The sequence below is a fragment of the Typopeltis vanoorti genome, chromosome 8, assembly GCF_054136105.1.
Source record: "Typopeltis vanoorti isolate ZY-2024b chromosome 8, IOZ_Tvanoo_1.0, whole genome shotgun sequence".
Taxonomy (NCBI): domain Eukaryota; kingdom Metazoa; phylum Arthropoda; class Arachnida; order Uropygi; family Thelyphonidae; genus Typopeltis; species Typopeltis vanoorti.
Genome location: NC_143556.1, coordinates 3626572 through 3640607, shown reverse-complemented (window position 1 = coordinate 3640607; position 14036 = coordinate 3626572). Strand labels below are relative to the sequence as shown.

At 37.2% G+C, this 14036-nt stretch overlaps 1 protein-coding gene across 1 annotated transcript in view; it reads left to right on the top strand.

The window, feature by feature from the left end:
• Positions 1-14036, top strand: part of AspRS-m (aspartyl-tRNA synthetase, mitochondrial) — a 191080-nt gene that overhangs the window by 49386 nt on the left and 127658 nt on the right. The window lies entirely within an intron of this gene.

Genomic DNA, 14036 nt, shown 5'->3' with positions numbered 1-14036 from the left:
TGATGTAAATTTTTCATGTAGTGCTATTATATCCTGTTACACCCCCTTGAGGGTACATGTCAGGAATTTGATGACGATGATGATGATGAGAAAGTCAGATATTATGTCTTATATTTGGACAGTTTTCTCTCAGCTAATATTTATTTAAACCTGCAGTAAGGATCTAGTATTCTGTCTCATATCCAGTACTCATGCATGTTTTTTCTGTTGTATTTTGTATAACCTGCCACTTCCACTAAAATATCTCAAGCAGCACGGGAAATTCTCTAGCATGTATAAAATAAATTTATGCTCAAAATTCTGAATTGCACTATTAAGTCTTTCAGTTGTTCATCCTATGCTCTCTCCTTTTTTTTTTTTTTTTGTTTATTATTTATTTTTTTTTTTATTGTTCAATTTCAAAATCATGATGAATAACACCAAATCTTGATTTCATAATTCTGATTAACAAAATCATAGCAAAGCCTATAGGATCTCCTTTACATATAGAAATATGAGATAGATTTTTTTATTTATTTATTTATTTATTGCTAGCCTGGTTGACAAAGTGGATAACATCCCCACTCTTTAAGCAACAGACTGGCTCAAATCCCACTTTAGCATATAGTAGGCCACATAAAGTCAACTATAGTAAGCATTTTTTTATTGCCCAGATTATTAGACTTGGACAATAAAAAGCCTGCTATTGTTGACAGTTGACCTACTATAGAATTGTTATATAACCCTTACCTCATCCACAACAATTTTTTGTAGATTTGTTATTTTGGAATATTTGCTACAGTTTTTGCAAGAATTTTTTCTTATCTTTAAACATCTTTAAAATGAACAACAGAAATCATCATCATGATCGAATTCCTGACATATATGCTCAGAAGATGTATAAGATATTATGCTAGTACTACATGAAAAAAGTTACATCATTACTAATTTTCTATTGACAGCTTTCCACCAAATTAATCTGCTATCTGTCAAGACCCCTAAATAAGATCTTATATTTCTCTCTGCTAAGGCACTTTTTGCTGTATCAATCCACCTAGATCTTGTCTTCCTTGGACACTTTTCTTACCATTCTGGCAAAGAACACTTGTTTTGCTGACTTTTCCTTTCCCATTCTCTTTAAGTGACCATACCATCTAATATTAATTCTGCTAACATATTTCTGAATGCTAACAATGTCAAGTTCTTCCTAATATTCTCATTTTTAATATATTTCCATTGAAACCATCTGTTCGCACTCCTAATCTTTCTCAGAACTCTCATATCTGTGGTCTCCAGTCTTTGATCAAGTGTTTTATTTCTAGCCCGGCTCTCGGATCTACACCCCCTCTGTCCAAAAAGAAACTGAACTTTTGATAGAAAATAAAACACAGGCCAATTATAATTATTCAAATAATTTATTTCAATCAATATACTCTCCCTCAGCTTTGATACATCGTTTGGCATGGTCAATTAATTTGCTAAATGAGTTTTTTATATAGGTTTTTGGGATACTGTTGAGGGTCGTGGTTATTGCCACTTGAACGTTTTCAGTGGTGTCGTATCGCTTTCCTTTCATCAGCAAATGAAGTCAGAGGAAGAGAAAGAAGTCACAGGGTGCTAAATTAGGTGAATATGGTGAGTGATCCAACACACAAACTTAGTTTTTGCTCAAAAACTGTCTCACAATGTTCGAACGATGAGATGGTGCATTATCGTGCAAATGTGACCAGCTGCCTGCATCACGATATTCATGCCATACACGACGAATTCTCACTATAAATTGCTTCAAGACAAAACTCACCATTGACCGTTTGGCCAGGCAGAACGAATTCTTTGTGGATAATGCCCTTGGAATCATAGAAACAAATCAGCATTGTCTTTACTTTTGACATCTCCAAGCGACTTTTTTCCAAATGCCCCTCTTCTGGTGATCTCCACTTAGCACTCTGGTGCTTTATTTCAGGCTCATATTCAAAACACCATGCTTTGTCACCAGTAACGATCATTTCAAGGAAGTTTGAGTCCTTACGAATGGTTTTAATGAGGTCGTTGCAGTGTTCAATTCGATAAATTTTTGGTTGTCGGTCAACTTGTGTGGAACAAATCGCGAATTCAATTTACGAAGGCCCAAACTCTTAGTCGAAATGTTGTGCACAGTTGATTTTGGAATCCCTAATTCATACTCAATCAATCTCACAGACGACGTCAGGTTTTCTTTGATGAAATCATGCACTTTTTGGATGTTAACTTCGCTCAGTACAGTTTTTGGGATGGCACGGATTTTCGTCATCCTCAAGCATCTCATGACCACTTTTAAATCACTTAAACCACTTGTAAACATGAGTACGGGATAAGCATTCATCATCGTATAATTTTTGAAGCATTTGATGCATTTCAGTAAAACTTTTACTGAGTTTAACACAAAAATCAATCACAGCTCTCTGTTTGAAACTCATTTTCCGACTGTTCGTCAAAACACAGTGTCACTCTTGGCACTATAACTCGGCATCTAATGAAACAAATGTCATAAAGGTTGACACAACACTAATGAAGGTTGCCGTGTTCAACAACAAAAAGACACAACAGGTGGCGCCACTAGTTTCTTCTATTTTTGAAAAGTGCGGTTTCTTTTTGAACAGAAGGTGCATAAGTTAAAATTGGTTTGAATACTATCTTGTACACTACTAATTTCGTGTTTCGACTTATTTCTCTTTTATTCCATATAAATTTATTCAATAAACTTTCTACCATACCAGCTTTTTTTTCTGCTGTTTATTTGAATATTTAATTTGTCATCTTCACTAAAAATTATGCCTGAATAACTGAATGTTTTACTTGTTCTGTAGTTCCTTCATTCAGAATGCAGTTAATATTTTCAATGTTTCTTCCTATTTTCATTATCTTTGTTTGTTTGTTTTTTGTTGTTGTTGTTGCTAATTTTCAGATATACTGGATTTGTTTATTATTATTATTACGTGAGACCTCCGGGGAGTCCAAAGACTCATCAAGGAACGGCACCTACTCTACAACTCTGTCTCCACAACTCAATCCACCAACTACAATGAACCACAACTACACCAATGCCATCTACTGCCCACCATTACTAGTATTTTCGCAGTCAATCACAAACATCCATGCCCACAACAGGATTCAAACCCACAGCCTTTTGACTGGAGATTGGATCCACTAACCACTCGGTCAACCAGGCTGGCAATTAGAATATAATATCATCTGCATAAGCTGTATGCAGATGATAAAACTGTATAACTGAGAGGAGACCTCCACTTAGCCTTTAAAGGAATGCGGAAAACCAACTAGGGCTTCTGACCTAATGTCCAATCCTCACCTTCTCATGGTGCACCCTGTTGGGTATCTACCTGGATACTTAACAAATGAGGATGGGCTAGCAATTTGGGATTTAGCCAACCAAATTTTATTCTTCTTGGCTTAAACCAATATACAAAATGATAGTACAACATGACAAAATTTCATGCCGGTTGGGGGCGTCGTCCGGTTAAACAAGGCCCCTGTTCTTTTTGCTAGGGAACCAGGGTGAAAAGTGAAAAGTCAGCTACTGCAACAAATCTGAAAGCACACACCAACTCAACATCACCAGAGTTAAAGATCAGTACTATCAACATAAGAAGCCTGAATGGCAAAGAAATGGAGCTAGCTGAGAAATTAGATAAGTACCAGATCGACATAATAGGGGTGACTGAAACAAAAAAGACAAAAACCAGTGAGATCTTTCTCAGCAATAACTACAAAATGTAATATTAAGGAAAAGGCAATCAAGGAAAAGAAGGAGTAGCCATAGTATTCAACACAAAATACGAGACTAATCTTCTTGAATTACAGGCAGTCTCAAGTAGAGAGATGTGGGCTAATATCAGAATGGGGAATTGGACAATGATACTTATTTATGCCAATGGTCTCACAGAAGGTTCTACTAAGGTAGAAATGGAGGAATTTTTTGATGCTTTAGAAAAAGCAACTGACACAATGAAAAAGGAAAAGTTGGTCCTTGTTGGGGATCTAAATAGCAGAGTAGGAAATGATTGTCAGACATACAAAACTATTTGGGGAAAATTTAGAGAAAAGAGCAAAGCTAATAATAATGGCAAATACCTGTGGGATTTCTGCTCAGGACATGGACTGGTTATTACTAACACCATGTTCCAACATAAAAATGTTCACAAATTCACATGGAGTGAAGAAGCAAGGAATAAGAAAAGTCTCATTGACTATGTTATTGTTGATAGTGATGTTTTCCCACTGGTGCAGGAGACCAGAGTGTACAGAGGATTTGAAATTGGAAGTGATCACTGTTTAGTCTTGAGCAGTATAAAATTGAATTTCATATTGAAAAGAATAACATGTAAGAAAGTTTTAAAGTGAATAAAAGTTGAGCAGCTCTCAGATGTGAACTGTAGACTAAAATACACAAAGATTATTGAAGAAAAAATGAAAGAGTTTGAGAACAGGAACCAAGCCTTGGAGATTCAGTTGCAAGCCTTGAAGAAAATCTTTGATTGATTCAGCTAGAGAGGCATCTGGTGAAGTTGTCTGCAAGAATAGAAAAATTAGAACTTCATGGTGGACACAGGAAGTTAAAGAGGCAGTGAAGGAAAAGAAGAAAGCATATCAAAAGTTCCTGACAAATAAGTCAGCTTTTGCTCTTAGAGAATACAGAGACAAATGTAAGAAAGTGAAACACTGTGTAAAACTAGCTAAACAAAAGTCATGGGAGGACTTTGGCAAGAATGTAGAAAATAAATATCAAGAAGGTGGTAAGATATTCTGGAGGTTGTTGAAGAAGGTTAGAAATGGAGGAAAGAGTGCTGTAAAAGGAGTTAGAGATAATAAAGGCGACATGAAAATGGTAGAAAAAGCTATCCTTTGAAGTATGGAGTAATTACTTCGAAAAAATTGCTAAATGAAACAAGCAGTGATAGCACAGTGGTAAAAAACACTTAACAGGCATACAGTCAGGAATACGTATGCATGCTTGAAGTAGAAAAAGCCATCAAAGGCTTGGAATGTGTAAAGGCAGCAGGAGTAGATGATATTCGATAAGAAATGCTGAAGAATGGTGGTATAAGAGTTAGTGGCTGCACTACATAGTTCAGAATGCCTGGACCGAGGGATGAATTCCCGATGATTTGAGCAGAGCTCTAATAGTACCCATATATAAAAAGAGAAATAAAACTGAATGTGAGAATTACAGAGGTATTTCCCTACTGAGTGTTACGCTACAGTACGCTTCAGTTATATGGCGTTAATGGGGCATTATATCAAACAATACTTAGTCTATTTGATTTCTAAGTCAGCAGTTAGAATTGAAGGAAGTACAGGAAGATGGTTTAATGTTACATCTGGTGTGAGACAAGGATGTACATTATCCCCTCTGTTATTCATTATCTATATGGATCACATTATGAAGGAAAGTGGTATTAAACATGATATCAAAATTGGAGATGGTAATGTCAGCTGTTAATGAAAAGCGCAGTATAATATAATTTTAGGGACACTAAGGGGAAAAAAAACTTAAATATTTGAATTTTGTAATATCTCATGCATAGTTAAGTTTTGATTAAAGAAAATATAGAGATTCAATTGAAAGGAGAAAAGGAAAGTTTAATAATCGTAAATACGGACACAACAGAGGGTTTGATGTGAGTTTTATAAAAGTAGTGGTGGTGATGGTGTGAAGAATTTACTTATGTAGTACTTTGGCTAGCTTTCAATGTCTGGAATTATGTGATTATTTAATAAAGTATTTTCTAGGTAGTTTAATAAAGTATATGTCGGTGATGGTTTTTTATGCATGAAGAATGAGAGTGAATTATTTGCGTAAGAAATGACTAATGACATTGCGGCCTAGTTGGCTGAGTGGTTAGTGTACCTACTCTCCAACCAACAAGCTGCAGGTATGAATCCCACCATGGGCATGGATGTTTGTGATTGTCTTTAGATAGGAAATGATTTCAGTGCCCAGTGTGAGACTACCACTCGGCTTATTGAAGGCCTGAAGTGAGTTGAAAAAGTTTTATGTTTGGCATCAGGATCAGTGTTTCTGAACTATATAAAAAATCAATTAAAAATAGAAATATATATATATATATTTGAAAAAAATAGATTTAATGACTATAAGACCGAGATAACATATAAAGATTTTAATGATAAATACTACTAGTTTCGGCATATAGCAGCCTTCTTCAGGTATTTATAAAGGAAAAGAATACTAATAAACATTGAATTATTTAAACAAACTGGAAATTACAGGTACAAATTGCCTCACATAATCGATACATAAAAACTTTGTATTTTTTCAAGTTGTTCCAACTGGCGTGCCATTGTTTGTTGCAATTGTGCGTGCAGGTTCACTTGAATGCCAATATTGAATAATATTGAATCATCGTCAAATTCCTGCCATGTACCCTCAAGGGGTGTACAGGATATGATAGTACTACATGAAAAAATTACATCATTATTAATTTCCTATCTACAATTTTCCTCCAAATCAGTCTGTTACTTGTCAACACTCCAATATTATCAGCTCTTATTATAATACAGCTATATTGCCTGCTTCAGTTTAGGAGTGCCCCTGTTTAAATGTCATTGGCTATTTACTCATGGGTTCTTAGGGCATTATGAGTGTAGATGTACTAAAAAGTATATGTAGCTTAAGGAATAGAAATTGCACATACCTTTTTCTGGGTGTTGTGGCTTTTCCTCTGTCTGCGATGTCGAGAACTGCAGAGTGTGTGTGTGGTGTGGAGGGGGGGGATAGGCAGTTTGGTAGAATAAGTTAGAAAAAACCCGGGTTTTTTTCGTAATATATAGAAACATATACTTTTATATAGGGTGGGGAAAAAGTGAAAGGGTTAATTTTTTAAAATAAGGAGGGGGAAGGGGAAAAGTGGTTGACGGGGTGTGGACCGTTTCGACTATTCGTGGTCATCATCGGAACATATTGGGAAAGTGGAAGCTATGTCAGGTCGGGTGGGTGCTTCAGAGGTGTTTGTGTTGTCTCCTATTGGTCGGGATTGTGACCTCAATTTAATGTTGTGAAGCTTCCAAACCTCGGAAATTATGTAGGGCCTGTGTACGTTGATCGAGTTCGCGTCACACTTTATAGCTATTGTTTCCGATATTCTGAGCATTGTTTCATTGTCTTGTCTGTCTATTATGATGGACTTGTCTATCTGCGGGGTGTGTTTTTGTTCAAGGGCGTGAACAGCTATTTCCGTTTTTCCTGTGCTTTGTATACGATTTTTCTTTTTAATGTTGCGTTTTTTAGTGTTTAAATGTTCTGGAATAGGGATGTTACAGTCACGGAAGTGTTCTTGTAGTCTTGCCCATAAAGACCTGATGGTGGAACCTGTGTAGGTGATGTCACAGTCTTTTTGGCAGGGAAATTTATAGACTACATTGTGCTGTTCAAATATATCTTTTTGTGTGTGAGGTTTGGTGGATTTTAGGAGGTTAGCCAGTTTTTGGCTTGTGGTGAATACCAGTTTGTAGTCAGTATGTTTGAAGATGTATTTATAGGCTTTGTATGTGTTTTGGGTGTATGGTAGTTTGATAATTTTTTGTGTAGGGAAGTTCGTTTTGGTACTTGGGTTGTTTTGGCGGTTTTTTGCCGTCTTGTTTGCGTAGTTAATCAGTTGTGTAGGATAGTTACGATTTAAGAATAGTTACGATTTAAGAAGATCTGTGTTAGTTTTTTTATTTCAGCGTTTAGACTATTTTGATTGGTTGAAAATTTGTGAGCATTTATGAATTGTGATAAGATGACGGATTTTTTAACAGAATACTGATGGTATGAGTGAAAATGAAGGTAGTTTCCGATGTGTGAGGGTTTGTGGTATATTTTCGTGGCTATTTTGTTGTGTGTTCTGGTTAATGTCAAGTTTAAGAAGTTGATGGATTTGTTCTGTTCGGTTTCTGTGGTGAATTTTAACCTGTTGCTGTAGCTGTTTAGGGATGTTTTTAAGGTGGTGATGTGTGTGGGATTTCCAATGCACAGAATATCGTCCACGTATCTGCCATAGAAGGTGATGCCGGGGGGAAGGGAAGGGTGGAGTAGAAGTGATTCTATATGTGCCAGGAATAATTCCGCTAGTTGTCCACTGATGTTTTGGCCCATGGGGAGTCCAAAGATTTGTATGTACATGTTGTTGTTGAACTTGAAGAAGTTTGCCGAGATTACTAGTTTTATTAAGTTAATAATGTCAATGGGCGTTAGTTTAGTACGAGAGTGTAGGGTGTGGTCTTCTGTGAGTAGTGTGTGTACGATGTCTAAAGTTCTGGGGACGTCCACGTTAGTGTATAAAGAGGCCGCATCTAAAGAAGTGAGGATGTCTTCTTGGGATAGGGTTAGGTCTTTTATTTTATTGAAAAGGTCGTCCGTGTTTTTTATCATGAAGTTTGACGTTGTGGTTAGTGGTTTGAGGAGTTTCGCTACGAATTTTGATAAAGGGGCTGTGGTGGTATTTTTGTAGGAGACTATTGGTCTCATCGGGTACTCGTCTTTGTGGGTTTTTATTTGTCCGAACATACAAGGGGTGCGTGTGGTGCGGGGGATTGTGTTTTTCAGTGTGGTTTTGTCAATTTTATTTTCATTTTTTAGGATGTGTAGGGTATCGTTGATTTGTTTTATGAGGTCGGAGGTGGGGTCAATTTGTATTTTTCGGTAGGTGTGTGGGTCGGTTAAGATGGCTGTTATCTTGTTGTGGTAATCGGCTTGGTTTGTGATGACTACGGTGTCCCCTTTGTCCGCTTTATTGATAATAATGTTCGGGTTCTTCTTTAGGGATAGAAGGGCTTCTTGTAGGTTGGGGGTGATGTTGGGTTTAATTATTATTTTACTGTTTATGATGTTGTTAATTTTGTGGAATATAGTTTCTTTCTTAGGGTCATACTCTAATTTCGCTTGCATTTCGGTAATGATGTCTCTGTTTTGTATGTATTTTGGGGAAACACCAAAGTTTAACCCTTTGTTCAGGATGGTGATTTCGTCGGGCGTGAGATTGTGGTGTGATAGATTGATAATGGAATTGTTTTTTGTGTGTTCTAAGGCGGAAATATCCGAAGGGTTGGAAGCCGCGCGATTGTTGTATTGGGTGTTTGTTAGTTTGTACCATTTCTTTGCGTGTCGATCTTCTAATAATAGCGTGTAGTCGTTGATGTGTGATTGGGTATTATCCCAAAAAACTGCCCATTCGTGTTTCCCCAAAATACATACAAAACAGAGACATCATTACCGAAATGCAAGCGAAATTAGAGTATGACCCTAAGAAAGAAACTATCATCATCATCATCATCAAATTCCTGCCATGTACCCTCAAGGGGTGTACAGGATATGACAGTACTACATAAAAAAATTACATCATTATTAACTTCCTATCTACAATTTTCCTCCAATTCAGTCTGTCACTTGTCAAGACTCCAACATTATCAGATCTTATATTTCTATTGTCTAAGGCACTTTGTACCGTATCAATCCACCTATATCTTGGTCTTCCTCTGGGTCGTTTTCCTGCCAACCTGGCAGAGAACACTTGTTTTGCTAATCTTTCCTCTCCCATTCTATTTAAGTGACCATACCATCTGAGATTAGCTCTGCTAACGCATTCCTGGATGCTGACAATGTCAAGTTCTTTCCTAATATCCTCATTTTTAATATGATATTGCCATTGATGCCATCTGTTCACGCCTCTAATCTTTCTCAGGACTCTCATATCTGCGGTTTCTAGTCTTTGGTCAAGTGTTTTACTTCTGACCCAGCTCTCAGATCCATAAGTTAAAATTGGTTTGAACACAGTCTTGTATACAGCTAATTTAGTGTTCCGACTAATTTCTTTCTTATTCAATATGAATTTATTCAATTGACTTCCCACGATACCAGCTTTGCTGATTCTGTTGTCTATTTCTATATTTAGTTTACCATCTTCAGTAAAAATTGTGCCTAAGTAGCTGAAATGTTTTACTTGTTCCACAGGTTCTCCATTCACAACACAGTTGACATTTTCAATGATTCTGCCTATTTTCATTGTCTTTGTCTTTTTATTGCTGACCTTCATACCAAATCTATTACAACAGCTATTCAATTTAGTCAGAGAATCTTGCAGACTTGTAGCGGATTTATTTAGAAGTATAACATCATCCGCATAAAGCAAAGAGCTGACATTAACATCTCCAATTTTGATATCAGGTTTAATACCACATTCCTTCATAATGTGATCCATATAGATAATGAATAACAGAGGGGATAATGTACATCCTTGTCTCACACCAGATTTAACATTAAACCATCTTCCTGTACTTCCTTCAATTCTAACTGCTGACTCACAACTCAAATAAAGACTAAGTATTGCTTGATATAATGCCCCATTGACACCATATAACTGCAGCGTATTGAATAGCTTCTCTCTTGGCACCTTGTCATATGCCTTTTCCAAATCGACAAAACTTAAATACAGATCTTTGTTATATTCCCATGCTTTCTCGACTGTTTGTCGTAAAGTGAAGATCTGATCCTGACAGCCTCTATTTGGCCTGAATCCAGCTTGTTCTTCACCAAGCTTTTCTTCCACAATTCTTCTCAAACCCAACATCACCCCCAACCTACAAGAAGCCCTTCTATCCCTAAAGAAGAACCCGAACATTATTATCAATAAAGCGGACAAAGGGGACACCGTAGTCATCACAAACCAAGCCGATTACCACAACAAGATAACAGCCATCTTAACCGACCCACACACCTACCGAAAAATACAAATTGACCCCACCTCCGACCTCATAAAACAAATCAACGATACCCTACACATCCTAAAAAATGAAAATAAAATTGACAAAACCACACTGAAAAACACAATCCCCCGCACCACATGCACCCCTTGTATGTTCGGACAAATAAAAACCCACAAAGACGGGTACCCGATGAGACCAATAGTCTCCTACAAAAATACCACCACAGCCCCTTTATCAAAATTCGTAGCGAAACTCCTCAAACCACTAACCACAACGTCAAACTTCATGATAAAAAACACGGACGACCTTTTCAATAAAATAAAAGACCTAAACCTATCCCAAGAAGACATCCTCACTTCTTTAGATGCGGCCTCTTTATACACTAACGTGGACGTCCCCAGAACTTTAGACATCGTACACACACTACTCACAGAAGACCACACCCTACACTCTCGTACTAAACTAACGCCCATTGACATTATTAACTTAATAAAACTAGTAATCTCGGCAAACTTCTTCAAGTTCAACAACAACATGTACATACAAATCTTTGGACTCCCCATGGGCCAAAACATCAGTGGACAACTAGCGGAATTATTCCTGACACATATAGAATCACTTCTACTCCACCCTTCCCTTCCCCCCGGCATCACCTTCTATGGCAGATACGTGGACGATATTCTGTGCATTGGAAATCCCACACACATCACCACCTTAAAAACATCCCTAAACAGCTACAGCAACAGGTTAAAATTCACCACAGAAACCGAACAGAACAAATCCATCAACTTCTTAAACTTGACATTAACCAGAACACACAACAAAATAGCCACGAAAATATACCACAAACCCTCACACATCGGAAACTACCTCCATTTTCACTCATACCATCCGTATTCTGTTAAAAAATGCGTCATCTTATCACAATTCATAAATGCTCACAAATTTTCAACCAATCAAAATAGTCTAAACGCTGAAATAAAAAAACTAACACAGATCTTCTTAAATCGTAACTATCCTACACAACTGATTAACTACGCAAACAAGACGGCAAAAAACCGCCAAAACAACCCAAGTACCAAAACGAACTTCCCTACACAAAAAATTATCAAACTACCATACACCCAAAACACATACAAAGCCTATAAATACATCTTCAAACATACTGACTACAAACTGGTATTCACCACAAGCCAAAAACTGGCTAACCTCCTAAAATCCACCAAACCTCACACACAAAAAAATATATTTGAACAGCACAATGTAGTCTATAAATTTCCCTGCCAAAAAGACTGTGACATCACCTACACAGGTTCCACCATCAGGTCTTTATGGGCAAGACTACAAGAACACTTCCGTGACTGTAACATCCCTATTCCAGAACATTTAAACACTAAAAAACGCAACATTAAAAAGAAAAATCGTATACAAAGCACAGGAAAAACGGAAATAGCTGTTCACGCCCTTGAACAAAAACACACCCCGCAGATAGACAAGGCCATCATAATAGACAGACAAGACAATGAAACAATGCTCAGAATATCGGAAACAATAGCTATAAAGTGTGACGCGAACTCGATCAACGTACACAGGCCCTACATAATCTCCGAGGTTTGGAAGCTTCACAACATTAAATTGAGGTCACAATCCCGACCAATAGGAGACAACACAAACACCTCTGAAGCACCCACCCGACCTGACATAGCTTCCACTTTCCCAATATGTTCCGATGATGACCACGAATAGTCGAAACGGTCCACACCCCGTCAACCACCTTTCCCCTTCCCCCTCCTTATTTTAAAAAATTAACCCTTTCACTTTTTCCCCACCCTATATAAAAGTATATGTTTCTATTTATTACGAAAAAAACCCGGGTTTTTTCTAACTTATTCTACCAAACTGCCTATCCCCCCCCTCCACACCACACACACACTCTGCAGTTCTCGACATCGCAGACAGAGGAAAAGCCACAACACCCAGAAAAAGGTATGTGCAATTTCTATTCCTTAAGCTACATATACTTTTTAGTACATCTACACTCATAATGCCCTAAGAACCCATGAGTAAATAGCCAGTGACATTTAAACAGGGGCACTCCTAAACTGAAGCAGGCAATATAGCTGTATTATAATAGTTTATAATGTGAGGAGTAACATGGGAGTTTTCCCAGAAATAATATACATAATCAGCTCTTATATTTCTATCGTCTAAAGCACTTTGTACCATATCAATCCACCTATATCTTGGTCTTCCTTTCGGTCGTTTTCCCGCCAACTTGGCAGAGAACACTTGTTTTGCTAATTCTGGTTACTTCGGATATCAGGACTCCATTTACCAACAAAAACAAGGCCTGGCAATGGGCAACCCTTTGTCCCCAGAGCTAGCGAACAACTTCCTTGAAGATTTTGAAAAGAAAGCCATATCATCCTTCTCATTTAAACCTAAAGTTTGGAAAAGATATGTTGATGATATATTCATTATTTGGAATCACGGGCACACATCTCTCACAGATTTTCTTCGTCATCTAAACATCCAACATCCTAATATAAAATTTACTGCTGATCTAGAAAATGATAACTCCTTACCTTTCTTGGATGTTATGCTTACACGATGCTCTGAAAGATTAAAAATCTCTATGTACAGAAAACCTACGCATACCAGTAGATATCTGCATAATCTGTCTCATCATTTTCCACCACAAAAACTTGGAATTATATCTACCTTAGGACACAGAGCACGTTCTCTCTTAAATGAACAAAACGGATACTCTGAAAAAACAATTAAGAAATTTCTTCTGAATCCTCCTAGGCAGTGCACAACAGAGACTATTAATTTTAAAGGTAGCATCTCCATTCCATACATTAGCACAGTCTCTAAGAAAATAGCTAAAGTCCTTAAAAAATATAATATCAGGACCTTCTTCACCACACTTCCAAAAATCTGTTCTCTAATCAGCCATCCAAAACCTATTCATCACAACCTTAAGTACCCTGGAGTATATAAATTGTGGTGCGATTGCAATATCCCATACTTTGGTCAAACTAACAAATCTATTGAACAACGAATAGAAGAGCATAAGAGAGGCATCTCTTACAAAAGATCTCATGCAACTGCGTTATCCAGTCATGTTCTTTTTTCAAATAATCCTAATGATGACCAACGAAGCCACTCTGTCTGCTGGAATAGATCAGAAAATATCTTTCGCTGTGATGATGAGTTTGAAAGGAAAATCATAGAATCAAGAGAAATCCTACTGAACCTGGTCCACTTAAACAACAATTTAAGTTATAACATCCCAG